This window comes from Cetorhinus maximus, unplaced genomic scaffold (genome assembly GCF_964194155.1).
Source record: "Cetorhinus maximus unplaced genomic scaffold, sCetMax3.hap1.1 HAP1_SCAFFOLD_286, whole genome shotgun sequence".
Classification (NCBI taxonomy): Eukaryota; Metazoa; Chordata; class Chondrichthyes; order Lamniformes; family Cetorhinidae; genus Cetorhinus; species Cetorhinus maximus.
In genome coordinates, this window is record NW_027596243.1 from 396,435 (window position 1) to 414,101 (window position 17,667).

The 17,667-nt window shown below is 44.6% G+C and overlaps 1 protein-coding gene and 1 non-coding gene across 8 annotated transcripts in view; one reads left to right on the plus strand and one right to left on the minus strand.

The window, feature by feature from the left end:
- The window catches only part of LOC144673114 (NACHT, LRR and PYD domains-containing protein 3-like), a 404,245-nt gene that overhangs the window by 289,690 nt on the left and 96,888 nt on the right, over positions 1-17,667 (plus strand). The window lies entirely within an intron of this gene.
- On the minus strand, positions 1,152-1,225 carry trnai-aau (transfer RNA isoleucine (anticodon AAU)). Its single transcript has one exon. It is a non-coding gene; the product is annotated as a tRNA-Ile (tRNA).

The following is a 17,667-nucleotide window of genomic DNA, read 5'->3' on the forward strand; positions in this document are numbered from 1 at the left end:
TCGTGTAGAGGGCTGTTGATAGCTTCAATACAATCACTTTATGGTAGGCTAGTATGATTGGTTGCGCTGTCGCTTGCAAGTTGTCTCGAGGTACTTTGCCTGCAGCATTGCAGCGAACGGCAGGTATGGGCACAGTTAACAGAGATGTCACTGCTCGTCTGCAAGTGTTTCGCTGTACAGGAGAAAATATTTGTTGCCATGATGTTGACCGGTTTATTGCACAGAAGTGTGAAAAGAAGGACAGATTTGTTAGGACAAGAGGCAGAAATTTTCCAAAGGCAAGAAGTGTGGAAGAGAAAAAGACTCAACCTGCGATGCCGCAGGAGAACACGGTCCTATTCGAAATCCTATTCCGATGTGACAGTATAGGAATTACAACAGAACCTCGATCAATGGAACAGTAGAAGGACTGCAACTAAACTGGAAAAGGCACCGGCTTACCATACATCTCCCATGTCTCGTTGTTCAATGGGGATCGAACCCGTGAGCTTTAACTCTATTAGCACCATCCTCTAACCATTGGAGCTAACTGATCAAAAACAGAAAGTGCCGGGAAAACTCAGCAGGTCTGACAACATCTGTGGAGGGAAAGACAGAGGTAACATTTCGAGTCCGTATGACTCTGAAGAGGTTTTTCCAGCATGTTTTGTTTCTGTTTCAGATTCCCAGCATCCGCAGCATTTTGCCTTTATCTCGGAGCTAACTGGTCGCCAAGCTGCACGTTTCCTAGTTTGATCAAATGCTTTTCAAATTCAGTGTAACAGTGAGTGGAGAATTCAGCATTCTTCCTTCCCTGACTGATCCTGCACAGGCTGGAACTCTCGTATTTGCCCAGTCAAAGCTTCAGGTTACCCGGGAGCTGTAAAGATATATTTGCCCCAGAGATGCTGAGCAGAGCGTCTTTTGCAAGTGTTCCGTTGTACAGTAGCAAAGCTTTGTTGTCTTGTCGCCAACAAATTTGTGGCACAGAATTGTTAAAAGGACGGATTTGTCAGAACTAGAGGCAGAAATGTCCCAGACGCAAGAAGCATGGATGGAAAAAGACACAGCCTGCAACGCTGCAGAAGAACCTTTCTTTCCATGTGACAGCGGAGGAATAACAACTGAACCGGGTCCGGGCTTTAATTACTTCTAAGTCGAATAAAATACATTGGCCCGTACGGGGATTGAACCCGCGACCTTGGCGTTATTAGCACCACGCTCTAACCATCTGAGCTAACCGGCCACCTGGTACGGTTTCCCTAGTATCTGGTTTTTAAATTTAACGGGCAGTGAGTGGAGGATTCCGCAATCTTCCTCGCTGATTGATCGCGCACAGGCTGGAAATCTCGTATTTGCCCAGTTGAAAGTTCAGGTTTTCAGCGAGCTGTGAGTGTCTGTTTCTCCCAGAGCTGCTGAATGATCCGATCTTCACAAAGCTGTTCAGCAACAGATACGTTCTCCTTCTTGTCAATGATGAAAAGATTCTGTCCAAAGCAAACCTTAAACTGCAAAATCTCCCGTCATCAATAGGCTGGTATCTATGCAATCTCTTTTCTATTTATTTCTTGGGATGTGGGCATGTCGCGCCTGACCCGTGCAAGTTGCTCATTCACAATTGTCTTCGGAACGATGCTAAATTATATAAAATATATAAGCACTTCAAACACTGAAGTAAAAATAGTGTGGAAATGTTGCTCTATCTCAAGGATGTTGGAATTGCAGCGTGTGGATTTCATGGCGAATTAGGAGGAAATTGCTCACAATCGGGCAAACTCACGACGGGGGCTTCAAGGAGAAATTACCGAGTGCCTGTTGAAATTTAAATTTGGTGCTATCATTCGCGGGAGTTGCAATGTCAGGGAACTGAAATATATTTCCGCCTGGCTCTCAATGGATGACTTGAGGCGCTCAGAACAAGTTGGGAAAGCGGTAAGTAACAGGCCAACTGCCGCTGTGATTGATGTATTTATTTGATTAACAGTCGTACAGCAGCGCCGCTTCACAAGCCGCAGAACGACATTGTAGGGGAGCTCAATATTGTTTTGCCTCGCGTTTACCCTCTTCTGGCTGTCTTCATAATGAAGCGTTGGAGATTGGTTGGAATTAGACGGGGGCGGCATTGATTTCTGAGCCCAGGAGGTTACGTGTCACCAATCAACGGCGCGTAGTTATAATGCAAAGTTTTCAAATCCCTTGCACTGTTTTGCTGCAAAAATCATTGGTATTTGTTTATCGGGCTGCATGGCAGAGCCACTGGAGAACTTACATTTAAAACAGCGCCCGAGCACCGACGTAAATCCTGAAAACATCAGCGTTAAGGGTATTTGGGAGATGGATTTATACCAACCAGGTTTCTCTCCTGAAAAAAGCCACATGCATATTTAGCCGTGCTTTTCATGGCACATATTAACTATTTGGAAATATATATAGCGGGAATCTTCATGAAGTTTCACGCAAGGAGAAAAGTGGCTGTGTTTGATAGTGAGGAGGTTTGATAGCAGGAAGATATCAATTAACTGGTTAGATGGTCAGAAAAGTGCCAAATGGAATTCAACCTGGGGGAGAGCGATGTAATGCAGCTGGGGATCTCAAACAGGTCTAAGGGAATACACAATTAATGAAGAGAGTATTGGGAGGTTTAGACGAAGTGATGGACATTGGAGCGAATCTCCACAGATTCCAGATTGTTACATGAAAGGGCGATGAGGTGTCAAGTAGAATCATTTCGCTTCTTAGACGAGACTTAAATATACTGGCAGGGAGGTTATGGTGGAGCTGTATGAATCATTAGTAAGGCCACAATTTGAGTACTGTGTGCAGTCCTGGTCACCTCATGGAAATTACCAAATTACAAATCGATGGTGGAGCTCCGGCATGATGAACGTGGATAGCCGGTGGTATCTGCTGCTAACAATGTGACCCAACGTTAGATAAAACTCGTCATCCGAGATTCAACAGTGACCCTCATCAATATTCCACAACCCAAGCTCTGACCGGAGGCTTTTAACAGATCCACACAAATTAAGTCCGCTCAACTGAACAACACAACAGAATCTTCTATGTATCTGTTGCATTTCACAAACTCCCCACCCCTCCCCTTGCCAATGTGCTTGAAAGGAGCGTTATATATCAACATTTAAAACGAAGTTTCACAAGGAGGTATTTAGGAAAATGACGAATTGTCTGGCCAAATGGGTAGATTTGAACGATTGTTTGAAAGAAGAAGAGAGAGGTAAAGGGGGACATAGCTTAAGGGAGGGAATTCCAGATGTCACGAACGTTCACTAATTCCCATAACACTATTGTGATTTATTGTAGAAGTAGGTAATAGTGGGATTTGATTATTTTCTCTGAGTGTGTGTGGGATTTAATTGAATTGGAAACAGCTGGTCTGGAGCCTTTGACTCATCAACTGAATCTAGGTTTGAAATGCTAAATGGGAAAACATGGCTGAAGTCTTAGAATGTGAGGTGAGCAGAATTTGCAGCTTTAGATAAATCACAGCAGTTTGAATTTCAAAGAGACGGTTGGATGTTACACCTAGCCGGAGAAGGCAAGCAATCAGCAAGTTTTTTTTCCAAATGCTCCTGATAATATTAGCACTATGATTAGCAATATGATTCATATTATGAGAAAGGTAAAGTTTCAAAGACATATGTGAACAATGGGGCTTAAATTAAAAAGGACAAACATGTATAAAGGAGAATGATGGCAGGGAAGGCATTCTAAGGTCGACTGGAAGTGCAAACAGCCTTCAGTATTTGTGCATTAAGCCTGCTGTCTACACAGACCGAAGCTTGGAAGAGCCACTTTGATTACTTCTGCCCAGGGTATTGTGTCGACGTGCTGGGGTCTGTTTAAATATATTTGTATTTACTATTTCCTTAACGGGAGTGTAAGTGGAGGCGAGGTTAATTAGGGGTTTTAGGAATTAATACAGTAGTAATTTGTAGACCTATGTTGTGCTTGAAATCCTCTTACATGTATTATATGTTCCGCACAAAACATCAGACAATTACCTGAAACCGTTCGATCTTCACCTTCACGTCTTCAGCCATTTCCTAATTTCCCGGTCAACGCAGAAATTAAAGCCGCGATTCATCAAATCCTGCAGCTCAAAAGGAGGCCTGTCGGCCCGTCGACTCTTCGCCGGTTCTTGGAAAGAGCAATTTTGTTCCACAATCAAGCTTCCCACATCACGCTGTAAATTAGTTCCCTTAAATTCAGATTGAATCTCATTCCACCAACCTTTCAGACAGTAAAACAATGCAGCGTGATTACTGGGAATATTAAAAAAAAATCCTGGAAATACTCAGCCGGTCAGGGGGCACCTGTGGAGGCATCAAAGTGAACTGTGCAGGTCGATGACTTATCATCAGAAATGAAGAAATATATCAACATACCATGTTTTAAAAACGTGGAGAGCAGGAAAGGGCAGGATGTACAAAGGCGAATGTCTGTGATGGTGGAGGGAGAGAAAATGTTTCATGAAGCAACATCTATCGAGGGTTGTAATGGTTATGGTAAAGAATGAAAAGATATGTCTAGATGGGGTTGAGAATGGCTGCATAGCAACAGTCCGAATGTAACATGAAGGGGCAAAGATAGGAACGTGACGAAACTAAACCTGTTAAACCCAGTAAGAAATAACATGGAGGCTGATGTTATGAAGGTTACATCAACGTAACAATGTCCGCAAAAAACATTTGCGTTTACGTACCGATATTAAGAAGCCCGAAAGGACCAATATTACATTTAGAGGTGTTTACTTAAGGAAGCACTTTGATTTTTTACAGGTTTAACAGACCAAGGGAGGAGATTGACCGGTTTATGTTACTGCACGTTATGCAAGAAATAGTGGGGAGGGTTAAATGGTGGATCGTTTTAATTCTGGTCTCGGGCTGGCAGATCCATTTACATCCCTACACTTATTGATTCACACAATGTAAATGTTACTCCGAGTGAGCTGTATTTCTTTCAAGGTAATGGTATCACACTTTCCCCAAACAAACACCATAATAAATGGTTTACCCACTCGTGAAATCCATCTCTGTGCCTTTGGAGCTTCCGTTTTCAATTTCTGCAACTTAGTAGCTCCCTGAAATAAATACACCCTTCAAAGCTGTGAAGGTCCAGTGCACAGGCCAGGATAACAACAATTGTCACGTCCCACGCCACTGGTTAAAACAAATAGTTGTTGCAAGTGAGAAGATTTGTGAAATGAAGCCAAAGGGAGGCTGCCGGTCTGTCTGGGGGGGAAATGCGCTGCAGGCAGTGAAATACCAAAGAAGGAAATGGAAAAAATATAAACACTGTGAAGACTCTTCTTAGGCAGTGAAGGCAGCGATGGGAAACATGTTCAATACAGCCCAGAGAGCCGGGTCGGTAGAGCATCAGGCATTTATTCTGAGGGCTCATGGCTCCAGACCTAGTCCAAGTGCAGCCTTTTGGGTCAAACGGCTTAGTCCCAGTGAAATGATAGTTTAAAAATAAAAGAATGCTGACTTATTCAAGAGAACAGGAGAGATGGATATCTTTAATCGGTTTGCAAAAAATAAAGAATTTTTTCTCGAAATTTCGGCGTCCTCGATCATTTTTAGAAATTATTTCTAGATTCCCAGCTGCTCTAAGTGTGATAAGTTCTTCTGGACTTTTCCCTTGGTTGGCCGAAACACTGTCGCTGTGAATCAGTGCCAACAATATGTACTGATTCAACTCCATTCGTCCCGCCGGTGGAAGCAGTTTCTCCCTATTTAAACTAACCCTAGATTCTAACAGGGTAGAAACCTCGATCAGACCACACTTCATTCTTCTTTTCTTAAGAGATTAGAAACAGGTAGAAGCCCGGAAAGTGGGGGGGGGGGGGGGGGGGGGGGGGGGGGGGGAGATGCAGAAAACGGCGGGGGATTGTCACTAGGTGAATGTCTCCTTCAGCGAACCAGCAAAGACAGGGCGGGCACCTTCTCTGCTTTACCCTTCCTGTAATTATACAAATCTAAAATTATCAGAACTGAACTCCTAAAGTGACGGACTAAACTCGGGAATAAGCACTGCTTCCAATCCAGTGTCAATATAATCCCGGTGCTTCGTCTGAGCAGCGCCTGTAAGAATATGAGAGATAAGGGCAGATCTATTATGTGTTTCACGGCTTCACAAAAATTCACGAACTTTCTGCCTGATCTGCTGCCTCAATTGTACCATCCTGAGAATTCTCAATTCGCACCGTCATACAGCGCCATCACATATAAACAATTCCTAATAAGTTTGCGACGCCAGAATTGGTGAACAATCATGTTTACAGCAAAATGGTGCTATGTAATTCGCGACATGGCATTACAAAACTCCTTTGTAGGTTTTAGGCCTGTTACATAGATCCATGTAGCAGCAAATTTAAGACACTTGTGTAAATATCTATTGGAATGAGTGGTACTTCGGACATGACAGCCTGGAAGTTGAGATCTTAAAGTGATTGTTTGTACATGTGCACTGGCGCTTAGTGAGCGATGTACCTGAAGGCCCAAATCCTTTTGCATCTATTTGTTCCCCTGTTTCTCATCACCTAGGAAATACGCCCATTGCTCATTTGGTGCCTGAAATATCTGCTCCTTGTGTATTCCCCACATCCTTTATGACTGGCTCTGCATCGACTGTTCAGCTGGTGGCACTAAAATCATGTGCATCTATTTGCTTTACAAGCGTCGTACAACAGGGTAATAATTCATTGCGAATTGTTATAAACCAAGTCCGAGTGAAACAAAATACCGATATTGCAAAATATACCTCATAGCTCAGAAATTTGTTGGCGACAAATAATTCACTGACTGAGAAACCAATTTTTTCCCCGTATAAAGGTTTTGAATTAAATTTAACTCGGTTTCACTTCTTATGAAGAACACTCAGCGCAGCGCAAATACTAGCGGAAAGCAGTGAGAACTCTCCACAGTGTTGTCTTCTCTTCTGTCAAGCGGTGCTGCCACAAGCTGGCACTGAGATCAACGCATAAATGACGACTGCAGATGGATTCTTTTTTCTGCAGTTTAGTTGTTACCATATTTGTTATAAACACAACAAATCTATGAATGAAAGCCAGGTAGATAGGTCCTTCATATCCCTCTCCTTGTAACTCCGCCGAATGCTGTGAGTGAATTGAAAATCCAACGCACAGTCGGTGACCCACTTGATTTTGCGCTGAATCGCCAGTCACTAATTTAACTAATTTCCCGACATGCACTGCCAACTTCAAGACATTTCTCCAGCCCCCTCGGCTCCTGTATCTCATTTAGCATTGACTAGTGTACCTTATATCGCCTTTCCTCTCTCTTCCTGAAAAAATGAACCACTCCTTTCTTCTCCACATTAAATTTCACCTCATGCCATCTGTTCCACCAGCCTGACAATGTCCTCTGTTGGTTTATCATTATTTTCGTCCGAATTTTACAACACTTCTGAGTTTTGTGTCATCCACAAATTTTGAAATTGTGCCCTCCACACTGACGCCGAGATCCTATGTAAACGAAAAAAAGCATTGATGATACTACTGATGCCTGCAGAATCCCACCATATAACTATTCACCACGACTCTTTGTCTGCTATCATTCAGTTGACTTTGTTATTATGGTCCACTGACAGTCTTCTTTCTAAAACAATAAAGTTAACTGAATGCAACCTGCTTTTAACAAATCCAGGTATATTTTCCTTAATGAATCCGTACTTATCCATGTGGCAATGCATTTTGTATCTGGATATCGTTTCCAAAAGCTCTTCCCCAACACGAAGTTAAGCTGGTTTGTATGTGGTTTACTAAATGATCATTGAACCCATTTTGTGAACAATGGTATAACATTTGTAATTCTACAATCTTCTAGCACCGTCCGTGATAGGTAAACAGGATTGGAAATTAGCGGCCACTGCTCTCGGCAATTTCCACACTTACTCTCCTCAATACCCTGTCCCTGAGCCAATGCAGGCGATTTATCAACATTTCAGCACAACCAGGTTTCTAATGACCCCTCTTTCTACATTATTAACCCATCCAATATCGCAACTGCCTCGTGTTTCACTCTGCCTTTGGCAATATTTTCCTTTCTTGGTAAACACAATATAGGTCCTCTGGTTCCAGGCATGAAACCACGTTTCACTCCCTAATCTGTCCGTTCCTACGTTGGCAACCTTTTATATTTATGTCTATAGAGCAAAATTTTGCTGTTAATCTATTCTCCCAGTCGCTCTTCCTTTGTCTGTATTTATTTTTCACTTCCCCTCTGAACTGTCAATATTTTCCATGGTTCTCACTTGCAGTGTAGTGTCCTCAGGGTCGTGCCTCGGCCGAACCATCATCAGCTGCTTCATCAATGATCTTCCGTCCATCGCAAGGTCAGAAGTGGGGATGTTCGCTGATGATTGCACAATGTTCAGCACCATTCGTGACACCTCAGATATCGATTCAGTCCAGGTCCAAATGCAGCAAAACCTGGAGAACACCCAGGCTTGGGCTGCCCAGTGGCAAATAACATTCGCAGGACACAACTGACAGACAATGCCCATCTCCAACAAGAGAAAATCTAACCAACGTCCCTTGAAGTTCGACGGCATTACCAGCACTGAATCATAACAATCAACATTCTGGGCATTAACATTGACCAGGAACTAAACTGGACTAGCTATATAAATATTGTGGCTACAAGAGCAGGTCGGAGGCTGTGGATCCCGCGACGAGTAACTCACCTCCTGACTCCTGAGAGCCTGTCCACAATCTACAAGGCACAAGTCAGGAAGTTGATAGGATACTCCTCATTTGACTGCATGAGTGCATCTCCCACAACACTCAAGAAGTTTGACACCGTCCAGTTCAACGCAGCCCGCTTGATTGGCACCCCAAGCACAGGTATTCACTCCCTCCACGTCTGACGTGCGGCAGCAGCATAGTGTTTACCATCTACAAGATGCACTACATAAATTCACCAAGGTTCCTTCCACAACACCTTCCAAACGCACGACCACTACCGTCTGGAAGGATAAGGGCAGCAGACAGATGGGAAAACCAACAACTGGACGTTCCCTTCCAAGTCACTCGCCATCCTGACTTGGAAATATATCGCCATTCCTTGACTGTGGCGTGATCAAAGTCCTGGAACTCGCTCCCTGCACCAACACCACAGGAAGAGTAGCGGTTGAAGAAAGCAGCACACCATCAACTTCTCAAGAACAATTAGAATGAGCAATATATACTAGCCCAGTCAGCGAAGCCACATCCCTTGAACGAATAAAAAAAAACCTGACGACATTTACCTTCCTTCATCTTGCTCTATACATATTTCTTCAGCGAAACCTTCTGGTTTTGCCTGACCATCCTTTGCATATCGTGGGAATTTACCACGACTTTACCCAAACCATCTCTTAAAAGGCAACCATTTGTTCCACTGCGGTTTTTCCTGAGAATATTTTGTTTCAGTTCAATTGTGTCAGAATGGGAAGAAAGCGTGTTGGCATCCGTGTGCGTGTGTGTGTGTGTGTGTGTGTGCGCGTATGTGTTTGTGTGTGTGTGAGAAGGAGAGAGAGAGACGGGTAGAAGAGGGGTGGGAATGTGGGGGGTGGCGAGAGATTGATATAGAGAAAGCCAGAGAGTGAAAAATTGGAAACAGAGAGAAAGAGAGATATGGAGAGATATCGAGTGAGAGAGAGCTGGGGAAAGAGACAGAGAGACTGCTACAATTGTGTTTTTACTTCATTTTACCCATTCATCCTGTGACACTGGCAGCGGCAGTGTCCTGTGGAGGGGAAACGGTTAACTCAGGGATTATAGATTGATGTCTGTGACTCATTCGGTTCAACATCAAACTGTCCTCCTTCATAAAATGAGCACGGATACATTTCTGGGGTCACGTCAGAGAAATTCACTTTGGCAGGTGAATAAACATATAGCTGGTGGAGCAAGGATAACATGGCGGCCGCAGACGAATTGAAGAGTTAGAAAGAAAAGTCGTGCACCCACCCTCCTCACCAAAGCTGTAATAAGGGTTGGTTGTGAGGTTATTGCGGTCCCTGCCCCGTGCTGAAACATTTATAAATGCAACGTTATCACAGGGCAGTATCACGTCTCTCCATCACTCAGGCGGCTCTGCTACTTCCCTGTCTACACCTTATGCTATTGTGACTCTCTGATCTGCCAGTAAATTATCAATAAGGAGCGATTTGATGGTAAGTCTGTTACCAGCAGTCGAGGTAGTGGACGCTGGAATTAGTTAAAGCTGCTGCAGTTATAATGTTGGCAGCTGGATATTCGATTGAGCTAATGGTTGGCACTGAGATGATGGGTCTCATGTTGCAGCTCCTGACTCTGGGGTCTCCCTTGGTGCTCGAAGTTGGAGTGTTCTGAGATTCAAATTTTACTGAAAATAACCTTTCGAAAGCAGGCCTTTCACCTGAATATAGGCGTGAGTTAATCAGTCTCTCTTCACAAACACAATCATCTCGTCTCAATAACCAGTCCAAGGAAGATATATTGTCCTTCCTTTGACGGTAAGGAAGCTGAAGATCTGGCAGGTTGGATCTCTATGTTATGTTGGCAGTCAAGGACCTCAAAGAAGTTTAGGACCAAGAACACTCCAACTGAAAGAAACTCTTCTGCCTACAGTAGGTGGTACTGCACCAAGAATCTGCACTAGTTATACAAAAGTGACAAGGTTTGGACCAGGAAGCTTGAAAGAGAGGGGATCATTGACTGGGGACGTGACGATCAAGCAAGCTCATACCTGTTCCATAATAACACAGAAGGTGAAATCAGGTGGAACAGGATCATCCTCCTCACCCATTGAGGCGAACCTCCTACCATACCATTAAGCTAATCAGATAGAGACAATCAAGTGGTTGTACCCAAATCACAGCCACTGCAGAGGTTCAAGAAAGCAGCTCACCTTACCAAAGGCAATTGGTGAAATACAATAAACACCGGCCTAGCCGGCAGACTACCAAAACCCAGGAATGAATAAAATAATGAGCCAGAAACAAAAAAATACCCTGATTTTTCAGCTCCAAACCAACAAAGCTCACCCAAAACAACTGAGCCTACAACCCTCCAGATGTGGCCAGGACGAGGTCTGGAAGAATTGTCAGGCCTCCCGACTATCTGAAATTATAAACTCAGAGGCCTGAAGAAGAACAAAGGGTAGCTGTAAATAAATATTGCACTGCAATTATGTTTTGTTAAGAGTGGAGGGAAAGGTAGTACAAGTGAGTTCGGCATAGCAAGTGTTAACGTGAGACTGGAGAACAGTACGACCCACAGTCTGCTGGAAAGGGTAATATGACAGTATACTAGAAGAGACAGGTTAGGGCATGGGACAGGCATGATCAGGGGACTTAAGTTGATGTCAGCATCTCTTAGTCTGGGCTATAGTTTATACACAAAAACACGCACACACACACAGATACAGTTTTGTGTTGCCAACAAATCCTTATTGTTCAATATTACAAGCGTCTGAACATCTTTATGAGACCTACTGAACATAACTCTTACAACACAAAGTATCCAAGTTTAGTGAAGATAAAAAAATGTGATTGATTGTGGTGGAGATAATTGTGGTGGAGATAACGCAGAGATGTTGAAGAGCAAGATGGATGGGTTGACTACGTGGGAAAGAACATGGCAGATGCAATGCAATGTGTGGTAATGTAGAAAATGTCAACTTGGTAATAGAAACTAAGAGAAATAATTATTAGCAAGATTATACGGGACATTGCTCAGCTCAGGCCTGGTTCGCTGCGGCAGGCGGGACCTCTATGTTAAAAGCGCCTATGGGAAATCTTTGCTATATTTCAAAAGGGTTTTTGCTGGCGTGGCGCCTCTTTCCGCCTCACCATTAGATTGTGGAAGCTTTAGGGAGGAGGTAAGTTGTTGAAATCCGTAATGGATAACAAATGAAGTGAAGCCTTCACTAATGAATTGTGGGCCATTATCGGGCACCACCTGGTCTAGGAGGCCACTGGGCTCTCCAGGTTGTTGTACTTGTTGAACTTTCCTGGCCCTAATATTTTACTACTTCTGATATTAAAATAGTTATAGAAGGATTTCAGAACATCTTCAAATTTGCCTGAAGATTCATTTATTTCTTGGCTCTCAATGACGTTATCGGTTATCGCACCTTCTGATTAAAATAGTATGTTCACTCCTTCAGCCTCTGTCCCCTTATCTAACCCTAAAATTATCGTATGTCTTAAATAAAATGTCTGCCAAAGCCAACAATTCTGGGCCTGATCTGCCCCTTGGGTCAGTGCAGATCGATGTGCTAGCGCTGGTTTATTATCCATGGATGTTTTTTTTTTCCAGCAGAGTGGAGTACAGATTTAATTGTTGTTGCAGTTTTAAAGATGGCTCTGCATTAACCGGTTTTTTTTCCTTCTTCTTGCCAAGCTTTTCTGGTTTTGACGGGCTCCCGCGGCGATCGTGACCCGGCCTCATATTGATCTATTTTCTTTGCAGTAAGTCTTTGAATTGAACGATTGGGCCTTTCAGACGATTTCTGACAGTGATAAAAACAAAAAGCTACTGCGGATGCTGGAAATCCAAAACAAAAACAGAAACACCTGAAACAACTCAGCAGGTCTGGCGGCATCGGTGGAGAAGAAAAGAGTCGACGTTTCGAGTCCACATGACCCTTCAACAGAACTGAAGTATAGTTAGGAGAGGGGTGAAATATAAGCTGGTTTAAGGTGTGGGGCGGGGGGAGAGAAGTTGAGGGTGGGGTGGTTGTAGGGACAAGCAAGCAGTGATAGGAGCAGATAATCAAAAGATGTCACAGACAAAAGGATCAAAGAGGTGTTGAAGGTGGTGATATTATCTAAGAAAAGTGCTAATTAAGAATGGAAGGCAGGATACTCAAGGTACAGCTCTAGTGGGGGTGGGGTGGAAAGACTGACAAGGTATTAGTTGTAGATTTAAAAATAATGGAAATAGGTGGGAAAAGAAAAATCTATATAAATTATTGGAAAAAAAACAAAAGGGAGGGGGAAGAAACGGGGTGGGGATGGGGCAAGGGGGAGTTTAAGATCTAAAGTTGTTGAATTCAATATTCAGCCTGGAAGGCTGTAAAGTGCCTAGTCGGAAGATGAGGTGCTGTTCCTCCAGTTTTCGTTGAGCTTCACTGGAACAATGCAGCCAGCTAAGGACAGACATGTGGGCAAGAGAGCAGGGTGGAGTGTTAAAATGGCAAGCGACAGGAAGGTTTGGGTCTTTCTTGCGGACAGACAACAGGTGTTCTGCAAAGCGGTCGCCCAGTTTGCGTTTGGTCTCTCAAATGTAGGGGAGACCTCCTATCACTGCTTGCTTATCCCTACAACCACCCCAACCTCAACTTCTCTATCCCCACCCACACCTTAAACCAGCTTATATTTCACCCCTCTCCTAACTATACTTCAGTTCAGTTGAAGGGTCATGTGGACTCGAAACGTCGACTCTTTTCTTCTCCACCGATGCTGGCAGACCTGCTGAGTTTTTCCAGGTAATTCTGTTTTTGTTTTGGATTTCCGACAGTGTTCAACTGATCAAAGGTTATTTCCAGCTTTCACTCGGGCGTTAAACCTTTTTTTTTTCAACGGTTCTAAGCCGCCGACTCTCGAGTCGTACTGGGCGCGGTGAACAAAGAAGTGGATTGTTCTGGCTGATTAATGACCTCAACACTTTTAAAGACCAGTTCAGCCTTTGTACAGATTTTTAATATTATTTAGCTTGCTCACCCTTGTGATCTGGCTCGGTTATTTGACTCTGTAATGGATGGAGATTCTGAATGCCCGCGACGTGCTCTGCTGGAGTCCTTCAGCTGCACAATGGACTTGTTTTCTGCCCTTGAACCTCCAGTTCTGCAATGGGGTTTGGTCTGAAGCGATCTCCAACTGTTCTCTTCAGGTTTGGTGAATTGGTCATGTCAGGGTGTGGTTCCATTAGTTTTCCAGTTTCGGCGTCTTTCCTCAGCTTGTCTTGAGTTCTGCGTTCGGTTATTAGTTGCCACAAGTTGTAAGGGTTCTGTCCATTGCTCTCACGAAGAAGGTTCAGACTGTTGAACAGTCACTGTTTGTTGGTAACACAAAGCTATCTACATTAGCGCCAGTGACACCCAGATTAAGAGCTACCTCCAAGTAGTTTTCTAATCACAAAACTCTAGTTGATGTCTAGGTTTACTGTTATGTGACTCTGCACATCACACTGTGGCGGTGCTGTTTCCCAGTCCCACATTAACACTTGCTGTGGGAAACAACCTTATCCTACACGTCGAACTCAGTTCCATCATCGCAGCCATTAATATCGAATGTACAAAGCTGAGAAGGAAGTATTCATCCATCTGGGACCGCACTAATTACAGCCTGTCAAGATGAAAATATTACTTTTCTTCCTACTCTGTGTTGTCGGTCCATTAACCAAATCATTTTCCATGCTAATATATTACGCCAAATCCCATAATTCCAGAGACAAAAGCAAAATACTGCGGATGTCGGAAATCTAGAGCAAAAACGAAAATACGTGGAAAAACTCAGCAGGCCTGACAGCATCTGCGGAGATAGATAAAGTTGACGTTTCTAGTCTGTATGACCCTTCATCAGAACTAAGACAAATAGAAATGAGAAGATATATAAGCTGATGAAGTGGGATGGGTGGGGCAGTTAGAGCTCGATAGGGGACTAGTGATAGGTGGAGACAAAGAAGAGACTGCCAACGATGTCATAGACAAACAGACAAAGGGTTCTTGATGGTGGTGATATTATCTAAAGGATGTGCTAATGGGGATTTTAAGGGTTGAAAGCAGGACGAGCAAGGTACACGTAGCCCTGGTGATGGTGGTGGGAAGGGATCGAAATGGACTAAGAGGTGGAGATGAAACAATAGATCGAAATAAATTTAAAAATAGGAGGGAAAAGAAAAATATATTTGTAAAAAATATATATAAATTATTGGAAAAAGGGGGATCGGAAAGTGGGTGGGGATGGAGGAGAGAGTTCATGATCTGAAATTGTTGAACTCAGTGTTAAGTCCGGAAGGCTGTAAAGTGCCTAGTCGGAAGATGAGATGCTGTTCCTCCAGTTTGCGTTGAGCTTCACTGGAACAATGCAGCAGGCCAAGGACGGACATGTGGGCATGAGAGCAGTGTGGTGTGTTGAAATGGCAAGCGACAGGGAGGTCTGGGTCATGCTTGCAGTCAGACCGAAGGTGTTCCACAAAGCAGTCACCCAGTCTGCTTTTGTACTCTGCAATGTAGAGGAAACCGCATTGGGAGGAGCGAATGACGTCGACTAAATTGAAGGAAGCGCAAGTGCAGCGCTGTTTCACTTGAAAGGAGTGTTTGGGCCCTTGGACGGTGAGGGGGAAAGTAAAGGGGCAGGTGTTGCACCTTATGCGGTTGCATGGGATGTTGCCATTGGAGTGCGTTGAGGTGTTTTGGGTGATGGAGGAGTGGACCAGTGTGCCCCGGAGGGAATTATCCCTGCGGAAAAACGCCAGGGATGGGGGTGGGGGGTGAAGTGTAGGTGTGCTTGGTGGTGGCATCATGCTGGAGTTGGAGGAAATGACAGAGGATGATCCGTTGAATGCGGAGGCTGGCGGGGTGATAAGTGAGGACAAGGGGTTTCTTTTTTTGGTTCTGGGAGGGAGAGGAAGGTGTGAGGGCGGATGCACAGGAGATGAGCTGGAAATGGTTGAGGGCCCTGTCAACCACTGTGGGTGGAAAACCTCGGTTAAGGTAGAAGGACGACACGTCAGAGGAACTGTTTCGGAAAGTGGCATCATCAGAATAGATGCGCTGGAGGCGAAAGAACTGAGAGAATGTGATGGAGTCCTTACAGGAAGCGGGGTGTGAGGAGCTGTTGTCGAGGTAGCTGTGGGAGTCGGTAGGCTTGTAATGAATATTGGTGGACAATCTATCAACAGAAATTGAGACTGAGAGGTCAAGGAATGGATGGGAAGTGTCAGTGATGGATCACATGAAAATGATGGACGGGTGGAAATTGGAAGCAAAATTAATACATTTTTCCAGATCCAGACGAGAGTACGAAGCGGAACCGAAGCAGTCATTGATGTACCAGAGAAAGTGTTGTGGGAGGGGGCCGGAGTAGGACTGGAACAAGGAATGTTCCACATACCCCATAAAGGGACAGGCATAACTATAGCCACACATTCTATTTGGAGGAAGTGAGATGAATTTTAGGAGAAATTGTGCTGTGAGAGAACAAGTTCAGTCAGACGGAGGAGAGTAGTCGTGGATGGGGATTGTTCAGGCATCTGTTCAAGGAAGAAGCGGCGAGCCCTCAGACCATCCCGGTGATGGATGGAGGTGTAGAGGGATTGGATGTCCATGGTGAAGAGGATTCTGTTGGGGCAGGGAACTGGAAACTGTTAAGATGATGCAGGGCATGAGAGGATTCACGGATGTAAGTGGGAAGAGACTGGACAAGGGGAGAGAGAATAGAGTCATGGTAGCAAGAAACGATTTCCGTGGAGCAGGAACAGGCTGACACGATCGGTCTGCTGGGACAGTCCTGTTTGTGGCTTTTGCATAGGAGGTAGATGCGGACCGTCCGAGGTTGGGAGACTATGAGTTTGGAAGCTGTGGAGGGAAGATCTCCAGAGGAGATGAGGTCAGCGACTTTCCTGAAAACAATGGCTTGATGTTCCGTGGTGGGGTCATGGTCCTGGGGGAGGTAGGAGGAAGTTGACGCTCAGCCTCTGCGAGGTAGAGGTCAGTATGCCAGGCAACAATAGCACCACCCTTCTCAGCGGGTTTGATGACAAAGTCATGGTTGGACCTGAGAGAACGGAATGCAGTAAGTTCAGAGAGAGCCAGGTTAGAGTGGGTGAGAGGAGCAGAGAAATTGAGATGACTGATATCAGGCCGACACTTCTCAATGAAAAGACCAAGAGCAGGTAAAAATCCAGAGGGAGGGGCCCAGGTGGAGGGAGAATAGAGGAGGCGGCTAAAAGGATCCGTTGAACGGGGAGAGGACTCCTGCCCAAAGAAGTGTGCACGGAAATGAAGGCAATGGAAGAAGAACTCAGCATCGTGCCGTGCCCGAACTTCATTGAGGCAAGAGCGTAAGGGTGTGACACTGAGTCCTTTGCTGAGCACTGAACGTTCAGCATCAGAGAGGGGAAGGTCAGAAGGTATGGTGAATACACGGCCAGGGCTGGGATTGGAAGACGAGATGGGGACAGAGGGGCGGGCAGGGGTGGTGTGTCCTGATGGGCTTTGGTGTCGATGAGTTGTTGCAGCTTGCTTTCCTTTGCATCAGAAAGAAAGACACAACGTTTTTTTGTTGAGGAGTCGGATGAGATGAAGAATAAAATGAAGATGGTGGCAAGGACAGCTTAGAAATAGGGTGTGTCGGTGCTGCTGGAGGGAGAGGTCGAGTGTGTTCATATTTAAGATAATCAGACGGAGACAATCAATGGGTGTACCTGCATAACATCCACTGCAGCGGTTCAAGGATGTACCTCACCGCCACTAAATCAAGGACAATTGGCGATGAATAATAAATACCGACCGAGCCAGCCGACTGCCAAACCCCAGGAATGAATAAAAGAATGTGCCAGAAACAAAAGAATATTAAGATTTTTCAAGTCTAAACCAACAAAGCTGGCCCAAAACAACTGAGCCTACAACCCTTCAGATGTGACCAGGACGAGGTCTGGAGGAATTGTCAGGC